This window comes from Neltuma alba, unplaced genomic scaffold (assembly GCF_004799145.2).
Source record: "Neltuma alba isolate B1F8T4 unplaced genomic scaffold, ASM479914v2 tig00000201_pilon, whole genome shotgun sequence".
NCBI lineage: Eukaryota > Viridiplantae > Streptophyta > Magnoliopsida > Fabales > Fabaceae > Neltuma > Neltuma alba.
Window position 1 is genome coordinate 282,926 of NW_021631957.1, and position 22,044 is coordinate 304,969.

Sequence of the window (22,044 nt, forward strand, 5' to 3'; positions counted from 1 at the left end):
AGGAGAATTATACATTAACTAGTAGCTTTATTCATTAACATGAATAATTCTCCACTTTCTTCTCCTTCTCATGCTTTCCTTCATGCAATCATTGTCCATCATACTTGACCTAAATGGTTGGTTAGGGAGGAGTGAGATTCAGGAGAATCTCAGTAGCAAATATTACCATTATGCATGCAAGATGGATGCTAGTGTATGACATGCTTATGTAATCTAGCTCATCATGCTTACTTATAACATTTTCTCATGCTCAATGTTTCACATAAACATGCATGGCTATAGAAAAACATCAATGAAACAGAGCATCATGCTAGCATTAGTATCTCATATCATCATCAAACAGCATAATGCATATCAACACACAAGCATACACATCAAGCACACAAGTTAAGTTCACTACCTTGTATCCTTAAGCTTTCTTCTTGCTCCCTTTTGCTTCCAAACATTAAGGTTGCTTACTCAGCCTTTTCCATTCCTTTTCCTTGATGTCTCATGGCCCTAAATGCATAACATATCATTCCTATTAATTTATTAGAGTCATGGTAATCAATAATATTAACACTTTGTTTTCTTTGAGCTATATTAGCTTCTAACTTTTGAGCTTGATTCCCAACTCTTCTAAAATTAATCCCACATGCTATTCATACACAATTTTACATGTAGAATCCATTTCCTAGCTCAAAATAATCAAAATCAAACTCCTTCTTACTCAACCTGATCTGGTTGAACATGGGGTCTTGGGGCTTAAAATTTCATTTTCAATTCTAATGCTTCCAAACTTGTTTTCTCACCTTTACCCACACAATTTTTCATTTTAAACACATTGGACATATCAAAATCATCAAAATTCAATCCTAGCTTTGTGAATCAGCTCTAGATGAAATATTACTCAAGTTACATAATTAAGAAATTCAACCAATTTCAACATAAAACCACTTGATTCTTGTTCTTTTCAGGCGTTTAAACATTATTCTAACATCAATTTCATCTTCCCCTATCCTTAACAATTTCGTGCAGCATGCCCCCTTAGGGTTTCGAGCTCTCAAAAATCATTAAAATCCATAACAAAGCTCAACAAAATCAAGGAAAGTGAAAACTACATCAAAAACTATGAACATACCTTGCTTTAGAGCTTGATCTTGTATGGGATCACTTGACCTTTCTCTCCCCTTCTTCTTTCTCTCTCTAGAATTCATTTTGAAAGAGTTTTCCTATGATTTCCATGAGGTTATGATGAAACAAGGGGAGGGGAGAGAAGGGGGTATATATAGAAAACAAGACTAAATCTCGACCGTTGATCTTAAAAATATGTGGCTTAATCTTGACCGTCCATTTTCTCTTTTAATCTTATAGTGACATGTGTCCTATGAAATCATGCTTATATCATCTTGATGACATCATGCTTATATCATCAAGCCACATGTCTTTGATCCAATTGTACACGAGTCTCGCATCTGACTGTACACATGTCTTGCATCCAACAGTACATGTGTCATTCATCCAACCATACACTTGTCTCTTCTATGTCCCTTCATCATTATGGCATTAAAATAGGGAGAAAATTAATATAAAATTTGTGCAAATTACAGTCGTTAGGTATTCCTCCACCTCTCTTGCCATTTTGCATTGTATCAGGTACTCTTTGGTAGGGCTGAGTAGCCTGTTTAGGCGTTAACGTGTACAGGCTGGTCCGTACCTGTACGTAACCCCGTTTAAGTCCATCCCTAAATGGGTTGATTTAGATGGACAGGTTTAACAGGTTACGATGAACCTGTTTAACAAAATGAGATTTAGACAATGGACAGGACCTGTTCAAATTTAAAAGAGATGAAAATCATAATACCATTAATCAAAATCCATACTCCATAGTCCATACAATCAAAAACCATCATAAATTTCTAATGTTCAAGGCTTCAAACTTCAAAAGAGGACAACCACAAATATAAAATTATAAAGGATTAATCACTCATCAATCATCATCAATTCATCATCATCATCATCATAGTCATTAGCTTCTCCTTTAGAGTTACTTGAGGAAGTGGCTGTATTTGGAACCAATGACTCTTGCTCTACAAAACAAATTAAAAAAAAAAAATCATCAATTCATTAATATTTAATAAGAAGATAAAACAATATAAATTGAAAATATTATTAAAGGTTGAAATACCAATAACGACATTTGCACTCTTAATAAAATTATCTAGTTCAAGGTCATCGAGTTTTGGAGTACTACTAGATAGCCAATTTTGGGCACATATGAATGCTTCAACCATCTTTGCAGATAAAGAGCTCCTAAAATTATCTAGTACTCGACTCCCAGTACTAAAAACTGATTCAGAAGATACTGTAGAGATTGGTGCGGCCAATAAGTCACGTGCCATTACACTTAAAACTCTATACTTGGAAGCATTCACTTTCCGCCATGCTAAGACATCAAATTTTGGATTAGAAAACCACCTAAATCTGCTTGAAGGTATTCATCCACTTCAGAAATTTTCTCTTTATTAACAACAGTATCTGCAGTGGCCAAGAACTTTTGAAATGTAGAATCAATATCATCATGAAATAACATGTCAATGTTATCATCCCCAGTTCTAGCATGTACTTGCTGTTGATCCACTGTTGATTGAGATTTAGATGCTTTACCATGATCAAGCTTAACAACACTAGCAAAATAGTGATCATACAATCGATACAAGACATCCATAGTCTTTTTCAACATGGCTTCACTCTTTGTAGTTTAGGAAAAATATCTTCAAAAGCAATCTTAATATTTATCATCTTGAATCTAGGATCAAGGATCACTGCTATGATCAATAATAGATTCATTTTTTCTGCTTTTTCCTAGTACTTATCATACTTTGTCTGCAATCTCCTTGCTATGCCACTTAAGAGAGAGCAGTCACTAGCTACACTTTGATGAAGATGAGTCTGAATTGCAACTGTATGCTGAAAGCATGTGCTTATTGTCACAAAATTCGATTTAGAAAATTTGAGGGCCTTAATATAGAACAACCTTAAAAACACAAGAAACTCTTTAGCCACACTCCAATCATATGCACTAGGTGGTTCAACTGTAGCCCTTACTAATGTTGTTTCAATGACATTAGCATCATCATCGTCATCATTATAACTTAGGACAACACCTTATTGGTTTGAAAACAGTTTAGCCTTTTTCTTAAAGTAATCCTTGTAATCTTGATCTTCTTCTTCCATCCTATCAAAGACTTTGATGAACTTGAAGGCATTCTCCAACATCAGGTAAGTTGAATCCCATCTAATCACATGACAAATATGAAATAAACAATTAAGAATTATCAAGTGAAAATTGACATAATATGAAAATAATACAATTATAGTGCAAATAATACCTCGTGGGGCAATCCAAGGTCAGTAAACTCTTCGAATCAATTTTTTCCTTTTCAACGAGCTCCTTGAGCCTTTGTAGCCTAGCTGGAGATCTAATAAATTTAATTGCATGCCGAATAAGTTCAATTGACTTATTCATTTCCTTTAGACCTTCACTAACAATTAGATTCAAAATATGAGCTACACACCGCATTTACAAAAACTCTCTATCACATATTAGGCCAAAACATTAGGGTTCTTAGACAAAAAAATTTATTTCAGTTCTAATGCTTCCAAAATCACTTTCTCATCTTTACTTTATACAATTTTTTCATTCTAAACACATTGGAAGTATCAAAATCATCAAATTCCTTCTCTATCTCAAACCCTAATTATGGCCAAAATTCATGAAACATAAGGGGAAGTTGAATTCTTTTCATTTTCATATAAAACCACTTAATTAACATACTTTTCTACGTCGTATTCTTTAATCCAGCTTCAATTAATCCTTTTCATGGCTTAATCAAAATTGTACAGCATGTCTTCCTTAGATTTCATACTTCAAAAACTCATGAAAATCATTATCAAACTTAGCCACATAATCATCAACACCAACAACAATCAATCTCATCACTTACCTCTTTTCCAAACTTGTTGGTGCCAAGACCCTTTCTTCTTCTCTCTTCCTTCTTCCTTCTCTCTTGTCTTCCTTTTCTCTCTATCCATTTTGGTCTTGCTTCTCTTTCCCACAATTGGCCGAAATTTGTGCTTTTGATTGGGAGGAAGGATATTTATATTATACGTAATATTAAATTGTATTGGAAAGCCATTTCAAGTCCACATCCTTTATAAATAATATTTTATTCCTTAAACATTAAACTTGATTAAAATTTTAAAATACTTAATTTCAATATTTGTAGATATGTAGAAATTTTAAAAATTATTAATTTATCCTTACAATCTGATTGTCTACTCTTTCTCATTTAAAGAACTTTAAATTATTAATTATGGTAATATTTAATTAAATACGTATTAAAATTAATATTTTTAAGCAAAGCATAAATGATAAAACTAATTTGTCCTTATTATATTAAAAAGAAAAATACTTTTTAATCCTTAAAGTTTCACGCAGTTTAGCTCAGTCCGCGTAATTATGATTGTTACAACTCAATCTTCATGGTTTCCTCATGGTTTCAATCCAGACAATTAAAGTATTATATGTTATAAATTAGAACAAAATACATCAACCTCTTCTCTATTTAATCTAAATTATCAAGACTTCCATTTTATTTTGAAAACTTATATGGACCTCCCTTAAAATCAAAATATATGTTGCATAATTCTTTCTAATTTTAAGATTCAACTTTCATCTACCATATCATTAGTTGACCATTAAGCCATAATGTTGACCCATCATTTTGACCAAAATGCCCCTCCTCAACACAAATATTATTTAATAATTATTATTTAATCACATATGACATAACTTTATATGAAATTAAAAAATAGTTTAAATACATGATGTAACTTTTAAGTGTATATGCTAGCTGAAAATATTTTGCAATTGCATATATATATTTTCAATTAAATTATAAAATTATAAAATAATATAATATATTATAAGTCAAAATTTTAAATATATTTCATAAAACATCTTTTTTTAAAAAAAATTATTTAGATTTTGATCACGTTGTAAATATTTTAAGTTACTTAAATTGTGTAAAAATATTAAATAAATCATTAATAAACATTAATATTAGAAGATAAATTAGAGATTTAGCATCATGATTAGTAGACTAGTAAACAATATTTATCCAAATATGGTTTTGAATTAAAAAAAATTTCACGAATTTTTTAGAGTATTTTCTTAACGGTATTAATAGTTTGGACTAAAATATATATTTTTAAAATAAAGAGAATGTCTTTGTAATTCAAGTAAAAGATAAGGATTGTCAGAGTATTTTAGTCTATAAACGAATACATCATTTATATTGTCATGGCTTCAACGTGAAATAAAGCCATCTGGGATATACTGATGTGTACGTAGAACTACAAACACTAGCCCAAATCATCTGAAACATTTTCTTTTTCTTACTTATGTCACATCTTGTAAAAATTAACCCTGGTATTAGATATGAAAAAATTAAGTTGAGGGCCAATATGGAAGGTAGACTGGTTGACAAAGCCAAGCATATCATAAAATCAGGATAGGGCAAAATGAGAAAATTAAAGAAAAATTCCAGAAAATTTCCAAAAAAATGGTAAAAAAAGATAAATTAAAGGTTTTGGAACCTCAATGGAGACCCTAAAGGTGAAAAAGGTGTGAAAATAGCTATTTATAGAATTTCCTGAAAACAGAGATTTTTCAGAAAAAATAGTAAAAATTGGAGAAAATAATTATTTTAAATACTTAGAGGCCCCAATAATTCTTTAAAAAATGAAATAATTATCTAAATATTTATTAGAATTTATAAAATTAGTTTCAGGCCCTTAAAGTATAGGAATTAATTTTAGAGAATTTATTCCCAAAAGTCTTATGGATAAATCCCTATTTGGGAAAAATTCAAAATAAATAGTTAAAGGTGGAGAAAATTCTAGAAATTTTCATATACTATTCTTATATTAAAATAATATTTTTTATGGAAAGAAATGCAATTTTGGCGGCCTAAAAAAATTATGAAAAGTTACAAGTGAATAGTAACCGATAAGCTTCAATATTGGTTGGAATTAATATTTTATTATTGAGCTAAATTCTTGAGACCTCCAGATCAAAATTGGGCCCCACATTGGCCCAAGAAAGGCCCAAAAATTCATGCAAACCTGGCCCAATAATTAAAATGGATTTAAGCCCAATTTTCACATAAAAATCAATGGAATATTCTTGGAATATGGACACATGGCATGATCTGAAAAATTGGAGGGTTTGATGGCAGCTACATGGCTATTTTTTCTGGCCAAATTTTGCCATTCATGAGGTGAGAAAGCCAGATTTCTTGCTCTATAAATACCCCCTAATTACACTAAAATAGCCAAAAATTGACAAAAGAGGGGAGGTGCTGCCAAACTGATTTCTTGAGCTTAAAATTGAGTCCTAATTAGTGCATTTGAAAGAGGAATTACCAAGTTTTATTCAAAGATTCATCAAAGTATGTTTAAACTTTATTATAGTTAAGATTAAAGCTTGTTTTGGTTGGAAATTTGAGCTATAATCTAAGGCTAAGTTGCTGCCATATTTTTGGTTTAAATGAGTATGCTTTAGGGGAGGATAGAAGCCTTAAAAATAAGTTAGAATTATCATGTTTAAGTGATGTTTGGATTGAATTTTGGAAGAAATCAAAGTTAGGGTCCTATGGCATACAATTCAGCCACTACGGTTTCCTGAGGTAGGAGTTTGTTTTGCTATAATTTGATTATTCCAATGAGTTTAAAAGGTATTTTTGTGTAAGAAAACACCAAAAGAAAGTGTTTAAAATCATTGGAATCAAAAATGAAAATTTTGGAACATAATACCCCCTATTTGGCCAAGTCAAATTGAAAGGGAAAGAGTGTGATTTTATAAAATCTGATTTGATATTTAGATTTTACATAAAAAAAATTATATAGGAATGAATCAAGAGATTGATGAAAACAAAGAGAAATTAATTATGTCAAAAATCAAGAAAAAGATGTTTAATTGAGCTTAATGTCAAGCAATTATTTTTATGCTTGAATTATTGATAATTTGGAATGTGTTTATACATGAATTGATAGGTATTGTGCAAGAGAACAAGGAGGAACTCAAAGGAATTGAAGAGGCCGAAATTCTTGGACTAAAAAGAGGTAGCATGGAATTCACAATTTATAATGTTAACTTGCTTGGTTGTTGCATAATATGATTGCATGAATAATTGCTATGTTTTGTTTGAGATTATTTGATGGAATTGATATGTTAGTTAATTACATTTTCTACCTTGGCAACATGTATTAACATGTTATTTATTGGTGAATTGTGATGATATCTGTATGGCATAGAATACTCATGAATATATATGTAATCTACCTTGCAAGTTTGACATTATAATTGTAACTCCTGCTTCTGAGATTTCTATGAAATCTCATTTTTTTTTATATTCAAATATTCACTAATTAGGGCCTGTTTGGTTTGAGGGAGGGGAGGGGAGGGGAGGGGAGGGTGGGGTAGGGAAGGGAGGGGAGGTTTTATCCTCACCTTGTTTGGTTTGATTAAAAAGGAAGGGAGGAGAGGATATTTAATGATCTCTTGTTTGGCTCAAGGAGGGGAGGGGAAGGATAGTAATAATCAGTTTACTATTTTACCCTTACATATTAGTTTATATTTTTTATTGATATATTATACAAATTAATTTACATCTTAATTTAAATTATATAATTTAATAAAAATTTAGTCTTATCATGTTAATATGTTCATTAAAAAATTGGTACAATAATTTTTTATTCTAATTAATATAATAATATATTTAAAATAATCAAATTAACAAATTTTATATGCTCTAAGAAAAATGAAATTTTATTCTGTTTAGGCTATCTTTTTTTCAGCTTTAAAATATATTTAATAAATAATATATTTATAAAAAACAATTAATTTTATAATATTATAATTTTTTATTTTTAACTAATTTTTTATAATATATTTTTTAATTATAATAATTTATATTTTTTTATTTTTTACTTAGGATAATATATTTTTTATTTGAAATAAATATCATGATAATATATATATTTTATGGGTAGTAGTTAAATATTAAAAAAACCATAAGGGTATAATGGTCCAAAAATTTAGCTCCCCTCCAAAAACCCTCAATTTGAAGGGGAGCTAAAATGGGGGGAGGGAGGGAAGGGGAGGGGATATTTTGGTTTCCCTCCCCTCCAACACTTTTAACCAAATGAGAGGAGGGGCTTATTTTCCCTCCTCTCCCCTCCCCTCCAACCAAACAAACCCTTAGGGGTTGGATCAAGCAAGGAGAAAGGAAAGGGATTCACTTGGAGGATGATGGAGTTGAATGTTTCTTGAAAATTTTGTAATTATTATACATTGTTATGTATTATTGGAACTTTGTATTCATGATTGATGATACCTTACACATAAGCACTCGATCAAGGAATCATATTTAAGTATGTGAACTGTGATTGGAAAGGTTATATGAAGGGAACGGAAAAGAGAAACCGGGAATCTCACGAAGAAAGGATAAAAATTGACTTTTTAAGAGTCAAGAGAGCAATTGGATGAGTCTTGAGCTGAAATTTGACATGCTTATAAATCTCATTTTTAGCTTAAAAATAAGTAGTAATTCACTAAATTTTGAGTTTTATACAAAAAGTTATGCCCCTCCAAAGTTGGGCATTAATCCTTAAAAATTGAAAAATAACCAAATAAACAGTACCACTTTAAATAAAATCTAAGATTGATGCTTGAGTTCTGGATACCAATAAGTATTTTTTTTTCCTTTAAAGAGCATGTCAAGAGCTTTTCATAGAATCTGAAATTTTTGAATTAGTTATGAATTTTCAAAATTTAGTCTTTCTAAGGGTTGCAATGAATAGTAACCGAATTTAAAGAAATTTGAAGTTCAAATTTTTCCAATCTAAAGCTATAGGAAACAAGTACAAATGGTTCCAAATGAGATAAAATGAGATACAAAAGTAAAGTGTGATGAATCACACAGCCAGGTAAAACTTCTTTTCTCTACTTGGACGGAGAAATCCTGGAATCTAAAGGACAAAGAAGACGAAGGTGGCTTGAAGCAACTATAAAAGGTGGTTTTCTGCACTTTCCATTCGTTGTCCTCTGCGCTTACGTTCGTTTATCCAGGCGGCGGCTTTGTAACATCGTAGTCGTTTGAAGAAATCATGATATACCAAATGGGGGCATTGTACCGTCGAAAACATTAAGTACGTCGCTTTGACGGTTGAAAATTGGGTTACAACAACTAAAATTACAGGGATAAAACCAAACGCATCAATTCTAAATTTTGTTGCCTATGCCACCATATATATACTTGAACATCTCAGGAGGTGGGGAGAGATGGTATTAACTAATGTAGGCCATTCCTCCCCACTTTTTCTCATATATTTTCACAGAAGTTCGTAGAATCCTCCCCACTTTTTCTTGTGTATTTTCACGGAAGTTCTTAGAATCTGATCACCTTCGAAGAACTAGGCGTACGCCACAAAATATTTAGATCCTTCTAGCTTATCGAGTTTCACTATTAGTTGGCAAGAATGTTAGTAGTCCAATCCTCATCAATCCAATGTGTAGTCAAACACATATAGTTGGAGTTTTGCTTTAAAGTCCAACAATCAGTGGTAAGGGACACACAGCATTTAGATCGCTTGAAATATCTTTTCAAACATTTTGCTTCCTCCAGATACAATTGGTACCAATCCCTAGCAATTGTCTATCGTGAAGGCATCCGAAACCTAGGTTCAAACTCTTGCAAAAGTTCTTTTAAACCCTCTCCTTCCACAACTCGGAAAGGAAATTCATTCTTTATGATGAACCTTGCAAGAGCCTTTCTACATCTTTCTTGGTTGAACAAGCGATACGATTGAGATGATTGAGAAGAAATAGTAGCAAACATGGTTTGTGACTTGCTTGCTTTGTTTAGGTTCTTGAGACACTTTTCAAAATGTCGTCATAGCTATTTCATGCCAGTTTTAGTTAGATAACTTGCATAATCTATGCCATAATTATTACACTTCGCCCTATGTTTCCTTCTGGTTTGGGTTAATGGCAATCTTGTAAAATGATTCCAAATATCAGATGTTAGCTACCTTTTCCTCTTCACTGGTAGTGTTACTTCTTCAACATCTTGTCTCTCATTATTATTTTTACATTGTTGAACAACAGTACTTGGGTTTTCGGTTGGAACTTCCACACTTTCCTATACAACAGTCTTATCTTTGACATTTTCTTGTTGAATTTGTGCCATTCTTCAATTTCCTTCTCAATCCAAATAAAATTTAACAACAATAATAATGAGAAATAAAAATAATTATACTTTTCCAATTTTTCTAAAACAAAACCAATTTTCACTAAAACATAATCAAACTCATTCATTATGAAATGAATACAAAATCATCAAGACAGAAACAAAACTACGAGAAAAGGATCGATGTTTGTCAAAACACACACACAAAGACCAGAGAAAATTGCAATATCATCCTATATGGTTCTGTCACTGTAGTCTCTAGATCAGTATCTCAAATTAGTCAAATTACTACTTCTCCTTTTATAGCCTTCCTCCCAAGTTCCCACATAAATTGTTTCAATAACAATTATACATAGATGAGCAGCACATGAAACTTTTCAAATTCAGGATAGAAATTACAGCTTAGCATGACAGGATTATTAGTTAATCATTGTAGTTAAATCTATTGGCAACAAAATACACTCATACATATAGTAGGAGATAGCCAAAAAATCCACTAGCCTAGTCGTGTTGGGAGGCTGGGTGAGACAACAAATCTAAGTATTATTTCTTCAATTATTGAGTGAGAGACTGAGTGACTAAGAGATCGAGCTAGGACTTAGGAGACAGGGAGCAGTGATCCTTCATGTCTTTGTGAGAGAGAGAGAGAGAGATCGAGCTGCCGAGTTGGGAGCCTAGAACTAATGAGACAGATTGAAAGATCCAGCTGGGAGAGGGGAAACCCGTGACTAAGGGAGCATTGAGCATAGAGCAAGTGGGTATGGGGAGAGGCTAAGAGATGAAGCTGTGTAGTGGAGAGTGGAGACTGAGTAGATTCGAGATGAACTCAAAGCTGTGAGTTTGTGACTTTAGGACTTGGAGTTGGAGATAGAGACACCGAGTGACTGAGGAGGCAAGGACTCGAGGAGAGACAAGATTAGAGTCAAGATTCAGGACTTGGAGTTGGAGACAAACACCGAGTCACCGAGGTGAGGAGGAGGTGAGGACTCGAGGGGATCACCGAATCAGGGGAGATAGACACTGAGTGACGGTGACTGACTCGAGAAGAGACGAGATTTTAGATTAGAGATCAAATTCAGCGTGAGGACTCGAGGTCGAGGGGATTAGGATTCAGGTTTAGGGGAGATGAGATTAGAGAGAGTGAGAGACCAGACTCTACAGGCAGAGACGAACACTCAGACCTAAGGAGCACTGAAATGAAATGGGCCTTCAATTATTGGACTAGGCTTGGGGTTGTATGTTTATTGGTTTTCAATTAAAAAAAAACTAAATGGGCGGGTACGGGTAGCCCGTGCCTATGCCCATGGCCCGCCCATTTAATTTATAAGCACACTCGTTTAAGCCCACTTGTCTATTTCCTTTTTTTGGGTGGGCCTAAACGGGCCTAATTTTACCAAGTTGCAGGCAGGTGGTTGGGTTCCAGGTTACATGCTCAGCCCTACTCTTTGGGGTCCTAACTTATCCTGTACCACTGGACATATTCTGGTACTATTTTCTCATCTCAATTAAGTACACATATGGTGCCATCTTAAAGGAGCATAGAACGAAATAATAAGCTTCAATAACAGGCTATTTAGCCTTACTGAGTCACGTAGTAGAGATTTCACTATAACGGATAAGCAGAGGACTGTCTAAAATATGTCCGTACTGTGTTCTAATTTTTATACTGTCCATAAATATCTCTTGCTGACTCAGCACGATGACTTAGAGGTGTCATAATCGTACTTGGTGACTCAACATGCTGACTCAGCACCCTCATGATGGCTTTTAGATATTTTGTTTAGTTTTGTCTCCTATTTAGGGGATAAAAATTATTTAATATTTGACTGGAGTATTTTATTCAATTCAGGGATCCAAAAATTCATCTAAAAACATCATTAGATTCCTTAAATTCTAGAGAAAATCTATTTCTTGGGCCATAACTCAACCTGTAGCCCCACTTACAAAATCATTCTTTAAAATGTCCTTTTTCGGCAAAACTAGCTTTTAAATATTCTTAAAGCCATTTTGCTGGCCTTCTGGGGATGAGGCTAATTTTATAATTTTCTATAGTCTCTTAACTCATGAATCCCCATTTTTTCTTGCATTTTTTAGGCCTCTTCATGGCTCAATTAATTAAATCTAGTTTTATACCTCAAAATGAGCCATAATCTTAAAAATTCATTTAAAGTCAACCCAAGGGCATTTTTGTCATTTTTCTTCATGTACAGGCCTTAACATGCCATTTCTCATTTTTTGGGATTTTTTAAAATTGTGATTTTGCCCCTGATTCGACTTAACCCTATAATTAACCCCATTGAGGCCACCAACAAAATCTCTGGCCTACATTTATGTCAACTTCTTAATCTTGAGCCTTGAGACTTTATCCGAGTCTCTAACTTTCTCTTTTCTCAGTCTTAGAAAACTCTTACTTTGCGATTTAGTCCTTGGGAATCCCTTTATCCCTCTAGAGAACTTCTGGAACTTCTGCCCAAAGAGGTTTAGTAGCCTGCCCTTTTCAAGCTAATTCTGGTATTTTTAGGCCTAAAAGTTGAGATGTGACACAATATAATGGTAGATCTCAAAAAAATAAGTGAACATTCTAAACAATGACCAGAAAGAATGGAGTAGAAAGAAGTAGAATAGAGCAATGTGTTTTGCATAATACACAAGACCTAAAATACATGATAATAGCAAAAATAAAGTCCGAACAAAAAATATAGGATAAAGAAGTGAGAACATGGCGTACAAGAAAAATACCTGAAACAAATGATAATAGAGCACACAGTAAACTTCATGCTAGGGCATAAATGAATGAAACAGTGAGCTAGGGCAAATGAACAATTCTTAACATCAATAGTCTTTAACATCATTACTTGGTGGGTTATGACAGTAAATAACCATTGATGATCAGAAAAGGATGTTGGAATAGTCGGGTTGTGAATGCCACAAGTTAAGATGTAGTCTCAATAGTATTCAGAATGCCAAGATTTGCTAGTTTGTAGGTGTCTAATGAGCAATACATGAAGGTTTGACTTATACAACCAACGCCTATTGTAACCAAAAGGTGGCGATTTTATTGTTAAAACTGTCACCTTTTACGAACTCTACAAGTTAAGATAGAGTCTCAGTAGTCTTTCTTTTCTTATAAAAGTAAGTCGTTAGCTTATTAAACATACAAAATAAAACAAAAACAAACAAATAAAACACAACATGGTAGGAAGGAGACTTATTAATCATTTTTCTTGTTGCCTTTCTTTTTATTATTGCCAGAAGAATATGAAAAGGGATATTGGGTATCTTTTTCATGAACCCAAGGTTCTCACACACCTTGTTCATCTTTTTATCTAGGGACTAAACAAGCTCGATGAGTTAGTCTTGTTTGGCTACCAAGCATAATGCTTCGTCACACAGGAACATGTGGACTACGTCATTCAGTTCCTTGGTATGCATGACTAATAACTCTATTTGATGGAGCATATGGTCATTGGTACTTCTAGAAATCACATTGGCTCTTGGGCATATAGACCATATGGTTAAATGGCAAAAATAGAAATAGAATGAAATATATTGTAGAAATGATGCTTAGGCTTGGGGGCTTGAGGCTTATACAGAGTTTTGAATCGACATAACGGCTCTTCAAATCAAATTTGAATCAAATCATTGTAGAACTTAAACAGGGTAGGACCAAGAATCATTTAAAATAATATATAAAATGGTTTCAATATGGGTGGCGTGACGTACATATTTATGTTTTCTCTTCTCGATATATGGCAAAAATAAGTGATGGTTATTGTAACTAACCATCATCTTTGTGTTTCAAATATGTGACAGTTAGAATTAAGACCATCAAACACGGCTTAGCATGACCTCTGCCTAGCAATAGATGACCATGTTTTGTTTTAACCATCACCCATATAACAACATATATTTGAAAATCTGTAATAGTGTCCTATGTCAAGTTAAATTTTCTTTTTTTCTTTATGCTAATAGCTTTTTTTTTATGATGAGAGGTTCTACTATTTTTCTTAAATTTAATTTTGACCTATAACTCCTTCAATTTAAATTTTTTTCCAAAATCAGCCTTTTACCAATATAATTCAACTTTAAATATTTTAAAGCTAATCGCTGCATCTCCAAAGGTCAGGAATAATTTTAAATTTTATAATAATTCTTTTCATTTTTTCATGAATTATTGAGGCCTCTATATATTTTAAACAATTCATTTTGGCCAATTTTTTCTTAATTAGCAAAATTTTTTTTGAAATTACAAAAAATTCTAAAATAAATTAGAGTAGAAGAGGATGGACCAGAGGGACCAGGTATGTCAGAAGAGGGTTGAAATGCTGAAAGGCTGGAGAAAAGCTTATCTAGGATGAAGGAGGTGCTATGAAAAATTAAGAAGGGATGATTGCTATAAAGTCCTTTAATGTCCTGCAAGTGCTTCTCTAAAGCAGCATACCGAGTTTCTAGAAAATCCATTTTCTGATTCATGTCATGTTGAAGGACTCTTATGGCTTCCTGATAGATAGTTAGAACTGAGTTGATCCTAGCAAATTTGTTATCAGTAATTTCCCCAAGTTCTCTACCCATCTAATAAATTCTTCCTTCAAAATATTTTAATTCGACTTACAGGATATTTTGAATACTGGCATCAAAGAAAGAGGGTACAGTAGATTGGCTAGCTCTAGCAGATGATTGGTTTTCATCTTGACCTTTTAAGGCACTAGTGACAAGCTACTTTCCTTTTTCTTTTTCTTTTGGGGGTTTCTTTTAAGCAGCTATAAAAGGTAATTGAATCCTTATTCTATGGATTTGAACACTCCCAAAGGTGGAATTGTCTCTTCCTTGTCGCTTTCCTCCAAGTCCTAGATGTTGAACTGTCGGAGGAAGTATGAGACTAGTTAAGGATAAGGTAGAGTAGTGACCCTTATCTTGCATAAACAAAAGCCTTTGATTTCACCATATATCAAAGCTCTAATATTCAACTTCTAACTACTTACTGTTCTTGCCAATAACTTGTAATCATTTTGAGTGAGGTGAGAGTAGCTGCCAGACTTGTTTACTATGCTCCTAGAATAAATGTACTAGATTATGCTAAAATAATCACACATTTCTACAGGACTAAATGAGAGGTCACCAAGGGACTAGTTTGTTTGTCTCAATATCATTTAAGCCTTAGAGAGAAGCATATTTTGAGTCATCTTATGTTGATTAGTTCCTAACAAGTCATTTATCAATCCTGGATCCAATTTGATTCCTCTTCCTCTTAGGCTTATAGTTTAGATAACTATTGTTTAGATTTCCATTCGTATCAAAGGTGTCAAGAATTTCCATATTGCAATAAAACCTTTTGACTGCCTCCAAGCTTTAGCTTGTATCTATGCTTAACCAGTTCTCATAGTGCTCTAAGGGATCAGTTGAATCCAACATTATTTTTACATCCCCTTTTAATTGGCTTAAGTTGTCGGAAACTACAGGGTATAACTTCTTGTGCATGAAATGAGACTTAAATTTCCCTATATCAACTCTTTCATTTAGATTCCCTTCTAGAAACTCATGTAAATTTCTAGGTACATGAGAAGGAATACCTTGGGAGAATTGGGCCTAAGTATATTGAGATGTAGGATGTGATCGAGCTGGTTGAGTGGTTTCTTCTTTAGTCCACTTTTGTCGCTTTTTCCTATGTTGGTGAGGTATTGGTGGACTCATTGCTTAGTTGGTGTTCCTTTAAAGGCTTCTGTTTGTGAAGCTAGTTTTAACTCTCTCTCAGAACCTTTAGAGACAATGGGAAGTTTGGAGGTAGACCTCATTTTCATTTTGCTCCGTGTTTCTTGTGATGAGGTTCAAGATTAACCTTGAGTTTTCTTGCTGTAACTGATTTTCAGTGTCCCTACCTTCCTTTTTACAGGTTCATTTTTCTCCTTTTGAGCCTTAGGTTGGTACCTCCTCTTCTATGTCGTGGGAGTCTGATAAAGCTCTTCTTCTATATCTCCCTTACTAGGATTTTTGATTCTTACCTTTTTCACTTGAAACTGACAGAATTGATTCCAAGAAATTAAGTCTAGATTTGACAAAGAAGAAATTAAAGGTTTCAAAGAGCTTAAAGTAGGTAAAAGAGGTGAGAAGAGGGAGGATTCAAAAGAAATTTTGAGAGAATAGGAAGATCAAGGTAAACAGTGACTAAGATTATCAAGTTAGGGGTCGCTAATGGTCAATTTTTCTTTTATAAAATCTGTACATTATTGATAACGTTATTGAGAAGCTTATTGATAAGTGAAACATCCCACCTTTAACCCCTCAGAGTACATGTTTGAAAGTGTTATGGTTCAAGCGATTCATGAACAAGCCCATAGGTTGAAAATTTGCTATTGGTTCTCGTGTTACTATGCACTAGTTAAATTTCAGATTTTTGGTCCAACTTGAAAAATTCATATCTCCTTGTGTACACATCCAATTGAGGTGATTTACCTATCATTTTAAAGCTTGGGATGTGTACTATATGATCATCAAATTTCATGGTCAGGTTCTACTAATTGTTAGGTCAAACTGGAGCTACAAACTCATTGCCTCAAGACCTACGTTTTATCTTTCATTAACTTCTTACTTTTAATTCTCCCTTCATTCGAACATGCAACAACTAGTCTTATGGATTCCTATTCATTCATATACTTTGAGTTGCATGCCATTAATATTATATATCAAACATTACATCACATTCTATACTTGACATATCCACAAATAATTACATTACTAACGACGTCAATCATTACATTGAAACGCATGTAAATTCTCCACTTCCTTTGCTTCCATCTTCTTGCCCTTCTTTATGCATGCCTTCTCCTTGTCATTTGGCCTACTATGGTTGTTTAAGGGAGGGTGAGATTAGAGAGAATCTCAGTAGCAAACAATAATCACCCAAACATACATGGCAAGCTTAGCATTTATAACATGCTTGCAACTTAACATCTTTATAACATAATGACATGTTTAGAAATCATCATGCATTTATCATAAAACACATAGGCCTATGGAATATTTCAAATACATTCACAATCAAAACACATGAGCTCATAAAATCATATAACATAGAAACATGACATACTTGCAAACAAATACGAAGCACATAAGAGTAAAGCCAAGTTTGCTACCTTATGTCCTTAAGCTTTCTTCTTACTCCCTTTTCGTTTCCAACGGTAAAGTTGTTTGCTCAACCACATCCAAACCTCCTCTTGAATGCCTCAAGGTCTTAATCATAGCCACAAGGGTCACATTACTCATTAGGACCAAGAATTACACAATATGAAAGACTTATGTCCTTAACTTAATCCCTTTTTCCTTCATTTATAATGTAGTCTTCTAGCTATGTAAAAATTATTCCCTTAGGCCAATCCTACACAATTTTGCCCAAAAAATCCAAATATGAGCTTAGATTCATCAAAATCCAACTTTTTTCCCTAGTTCTGGGCCAAAACCGAAATCTACCACTTAATTTCCAGTTTTGATTCCAATGCTTCCAACTTCATTCTTTCATCTTATCCCTACACAAATTTTCATTTTAAACACATTTAAAGCATCAAAATCATCAAAATTACATCCTAGGCATAAGAACCAGGTCTGGCCGAAACATTTTCTCAAGTTACACAATCATGAAATTCAACAAATTTCAGCATAAAACCACTTGATTCGTGTTCCTTTCAAGCCATTGAACATTATTCTAACATCAATTTCATCTCCCCCTACTCTTAAGAATTTTGGGGAGCACCTCCCCTAAGGGTTTCAAGCTCCCAAAAATCATTAAAATCCATAACCAAGCTCAACAACAACAAGAGTAGTGAAAACTATATCAAAAACCATGAACATACCTTGTTTTAGAGCTTGATCTTGCGTGGGACCACTTAGCCTTTCTTTGTCCTTTTTCTTTCTCTCTCTAGAAACCATTTTGCCAGAGCTTTCCCAAGGTTTCTATGGCTTACAATGAAATGAGACGGAGGGGAGGGGTATTTATAGAAAACAAGACTGAATCTGGGATGTTGATCTTAAAAATGTGTGGCCTGATCTGGACCGTCCATTTTCTCTTTTAATCATATTGTGACAAGTGTCTCATGACATCATGCTTACCTCATCATGATGACATCATGCTTACATCACCAATCCACACGTGTCTTGCATCCGACTGTACATGTGTCTTGCATTCGACCCTACATGTGTCTTGCATCCATACACGTAATACCTTCTTTTCCCATCTAACCGTACACTTGTCTCTTCCATTTTCCTTCATTATTAAGGCATTAAAATAGGGAGGAAATTAATATAAAATTCGTGCAAAATACCACCCTTAGGCATTCCCCCACCTATCTTGCCATGCTGCACCGTATAGGGTACTTTTTCGAGTCCTGACCTTCCCGTGACCACTGGGACATGTTATGGCACCATTTTCTCACCTCAAATAAATCCATATGGTATTATATAACATGCCCAAAGAGAGAGTGATGCTCTTCCCTTCTTCTTCCATTAAAATAATTAATAATTAATAATATTTATTTCGGAGTGATCTTGACCGAATTCTTTCTACCGGTCCACAACTCCGGGAATCTATCTCTGGGTACTAATACTATTTATTTATCACAAGGAATTTCTCTAATTTTTCTTAAGTCAAAAGTCAACCTCTAGACATTTGATTTTGACTTTCCCCGGATAGTATGTAAACAGGCTTTAAATTCCATTAAAGCCAACCTCTTTGCTTTCTGGGGACGGAATTATTTTTAAAACCTGTGATAATTCCTCAAGTATTTTTCTCCATTTCCTTCCAATTATCTGATGCCTCCCTATAATTTAAATAATGCATTTTCCATAATATCCAAAATGAGTCAAAACCCTGGGAATTTCACAAATTCCTTCTAAGGGCATTTCTGTCATTTTTAGCCTCATACAGGCCTTTGAACCTTATTCCTATTTTTCTGAAATTTTTTTGAGGTATTTAGGCCGTAACCTAACATTTTCTATTTTCTGGGATTTTTCAGGCATAATTTCTATTTTTGCCTTACCAGCCCAAAACTTTATAAAATTATGATTTTGCCCATGGTTCGGCTTAACCTTAAAATTCACATCATTGAGACCTCCAACATAACCTTTGGCTTACGTTTATCTCTATTTTTCATTCCGGGGCCTCGAGACTTCTTTTGAGCCTCTAACTTCCTCTTTTCTCAGTCCCAAAAAACTTTTCTTTTGCGATTTAGTCCCCAAGAATCCCTCTGTCCCTCCAGGGAACATCTAAGACCTCTGTCAAAAGGGGTTTGGTAATCTACCCATTTCAAGCTAATTCTAATACTTCTAGGCCCAAAATTCAGGATGTGACAATAAGAGCTTAAGATATTTTCAGAAAAATAACAAGAGAATAAATTTATCGATCTTATTAAAGCAATTATTGATAAAACCATATAAGAGTTTAGAAATAGTTACCCATTATTGATAACCTTATAGATCATCTGCTTTATCGATAAGTTTATTGATAAGTCTTTTTCTGTCCCACATTTTGTAGTTCCTCTTGATTTATTAATAAGTTTGTCGAGAAACCTATTTATTGATAATATTATCGATGAATTGCATCACATTTAGGGAACTCCTGAATCTCTTTCTTTTAGTTATCGATAACCTTATTGCTTACCTTAACTATTGAATCAGGTTATTGACAAACATCTTTAAAATGTTTTTAGAACTTTTCAATTACGAGCTCAATAATTTACTCCTTTGTTTATCTCTATTTTTCTTGTTCAATATAAAGCAATCTTATAAAACCAATCTTTAGATACTCTGATGCTCATGTTAGTTCATGAATTACGATTAGAAATTCTTACAGCTTATTGGGATTTACCATTCCTAATTCTCTTCTTATGAAATAGAACTATAGTTGTGCCAAAGGGTTTGTGAAGATATCAACAAGTTGTAGATCTATGGATATGAACTCAACCTTTATGTCTTTCTTTTGTACATGGTCTCGAATGAAGTAATAATGAATGTCAATATGCTTAGTTCGGGAGTGGTGAACTGGAATTTTCGAAAGAATTATTGTGCTCGCATTATCACAGAGAATAGGAATTTGTTTGAGATTTATTCCTAAATCCTGTAATTATTGCTTTAGCCTTAAAATTTAAGCATAACAACTTGCAGTGGCAACATATTCTGACTCAATTGAAGAGATGGCCATTGTATTTTGTTTCTTCCTAAACCATAATGCTAAGCATCCTTTAAGAAATAGGCATTATGCACTTGTACTCTTTCTATCAATTCTGTATCCTACATGGTCAGCATCTGAGTAGACTAGAAAATATTCAGGTCCACCTTTATGATACCAAATTCCAAGCTCAGTGTTCCAGTTAGATACTTGAATATTATTTTTTTATAGCTTCTACATGTGATTCCTTAGAAGCAGCTTGATATCTTGCACACAATTCCATGCTAAATTGAATATTAGTTCTACTTGCTATGTGATATAGCAATGAGCTAATCATTCCTCTATATTTAGTGATGTTCACATCTTTCTCGTTTATATCCACGTCTACTGAGCTTGTTGAGTTCATAGGTGTTTGTGCTCTTCTAGCTTTATCAAGAAGACTATAACATCTTCCTTTTAGATCATATAACCTTTTAAATAGAATCAAAACCACTTTTCATGGCCTTAGGTTAGAAAAATTCAAATTTCAAAATTGTTTAAATTCATGTTACTGTTCATGGAACCTTGAACCAAGGCAAAACTTTAAAAAATCAAAGTAAGGTGGTTCTAAGTTCTACTTAAATCTCTTAACATGATCTTCAGGGGAAAAAAGCTCTCTGGTATCAAAGTCTTGTCAATCATTTCCAGAATTTACGTAAAGAAGTACTGTTCATTTGATAAATTCCCAATTTTCTGGAATTTATGTCTAACTTTGGACAGATATAACTTTTTTTTTTGGTACAAAACTCCAATTTTAATGAATTATCCCTTGTTTTAAAGCTAAAAATATGATCTATAAATATGTAAAGTTTTACCTCAAAACTCATTCATTTGACTACAATCTCAATGGCATGAAATTGAGCCATTATTAGGGTTAATTCATACTATTTTCATACCTTTTCTTGTTTGTTTTCTTTCTTGGCATCATATACTTGTCCCATATATCGTATGTTCGAGCATAATATCCCAGTCCATTATAGCCACCAACGTCATTAATACAAGTTTCTAAACTCCATACATATTTATTACAAAGTTACGTTAATAGAAATCTACATAAAATCATAAACATTACAAGTATAAACACCTTCATCCCAACATAATCTCCTTGCTCTTCTCCTTGGATGATCCAACTCCTAGATTATTAATTATTTAGACATGAAAAAGAGTAAGATTTCATAGAAATCTCAGTAGCAAGAACCACAATAATCATGCTAAACATACAATGCAAGAATACCATATGTCACTTACTAAATATCATGCATTTTAACATGCTCTTATGCCATGGAAATGGAGCAATCAAACATACTATCGAACCACTCAACACTGCATAAAGCTAAGGCACCTTATGCATGGAGTTAATCACATTATCATCTATCTAGATCTGCCACGTCATGGCATAGAAAAATTAAGCAACACATAGCAAATCAAACAAAGCAAGTTAACATTCAAATTGCAAGTTTATTGCCACCTCTTTAATGTTCAAAGCTTTCGGCCTCCTCTCACATCTTAAAAATTTAACCCTGACAGAGGAAGTTAAAAATTAGGTCTAGCAAATAT

At 33.3% G+C, this 22,044-nt stretch overlaps 1 long non-coding RNA gene across 1 annotated transcript; it reads right to left on the bottom strand.

Moving 5' to 3' along the window:
* Positions 1-398: 398 nt before the first annotated feature.
* Positions 399-21,718, bottom strand: LOC114757414 (uncharacterized). The gene is made up of 3 exons (XR_003741563.1): positions 21,709-21,718; positions 17,490-17,505; positions 399-464 (listed from the first exon to the last, which is right to left on the bottom strand). It is a non-coding gene; the product is annotated as an uncharacterized LOC114757414 (long non-coding RNA).
* Positions 21,719-22,044: the final 326 nt, after the last annotated feature.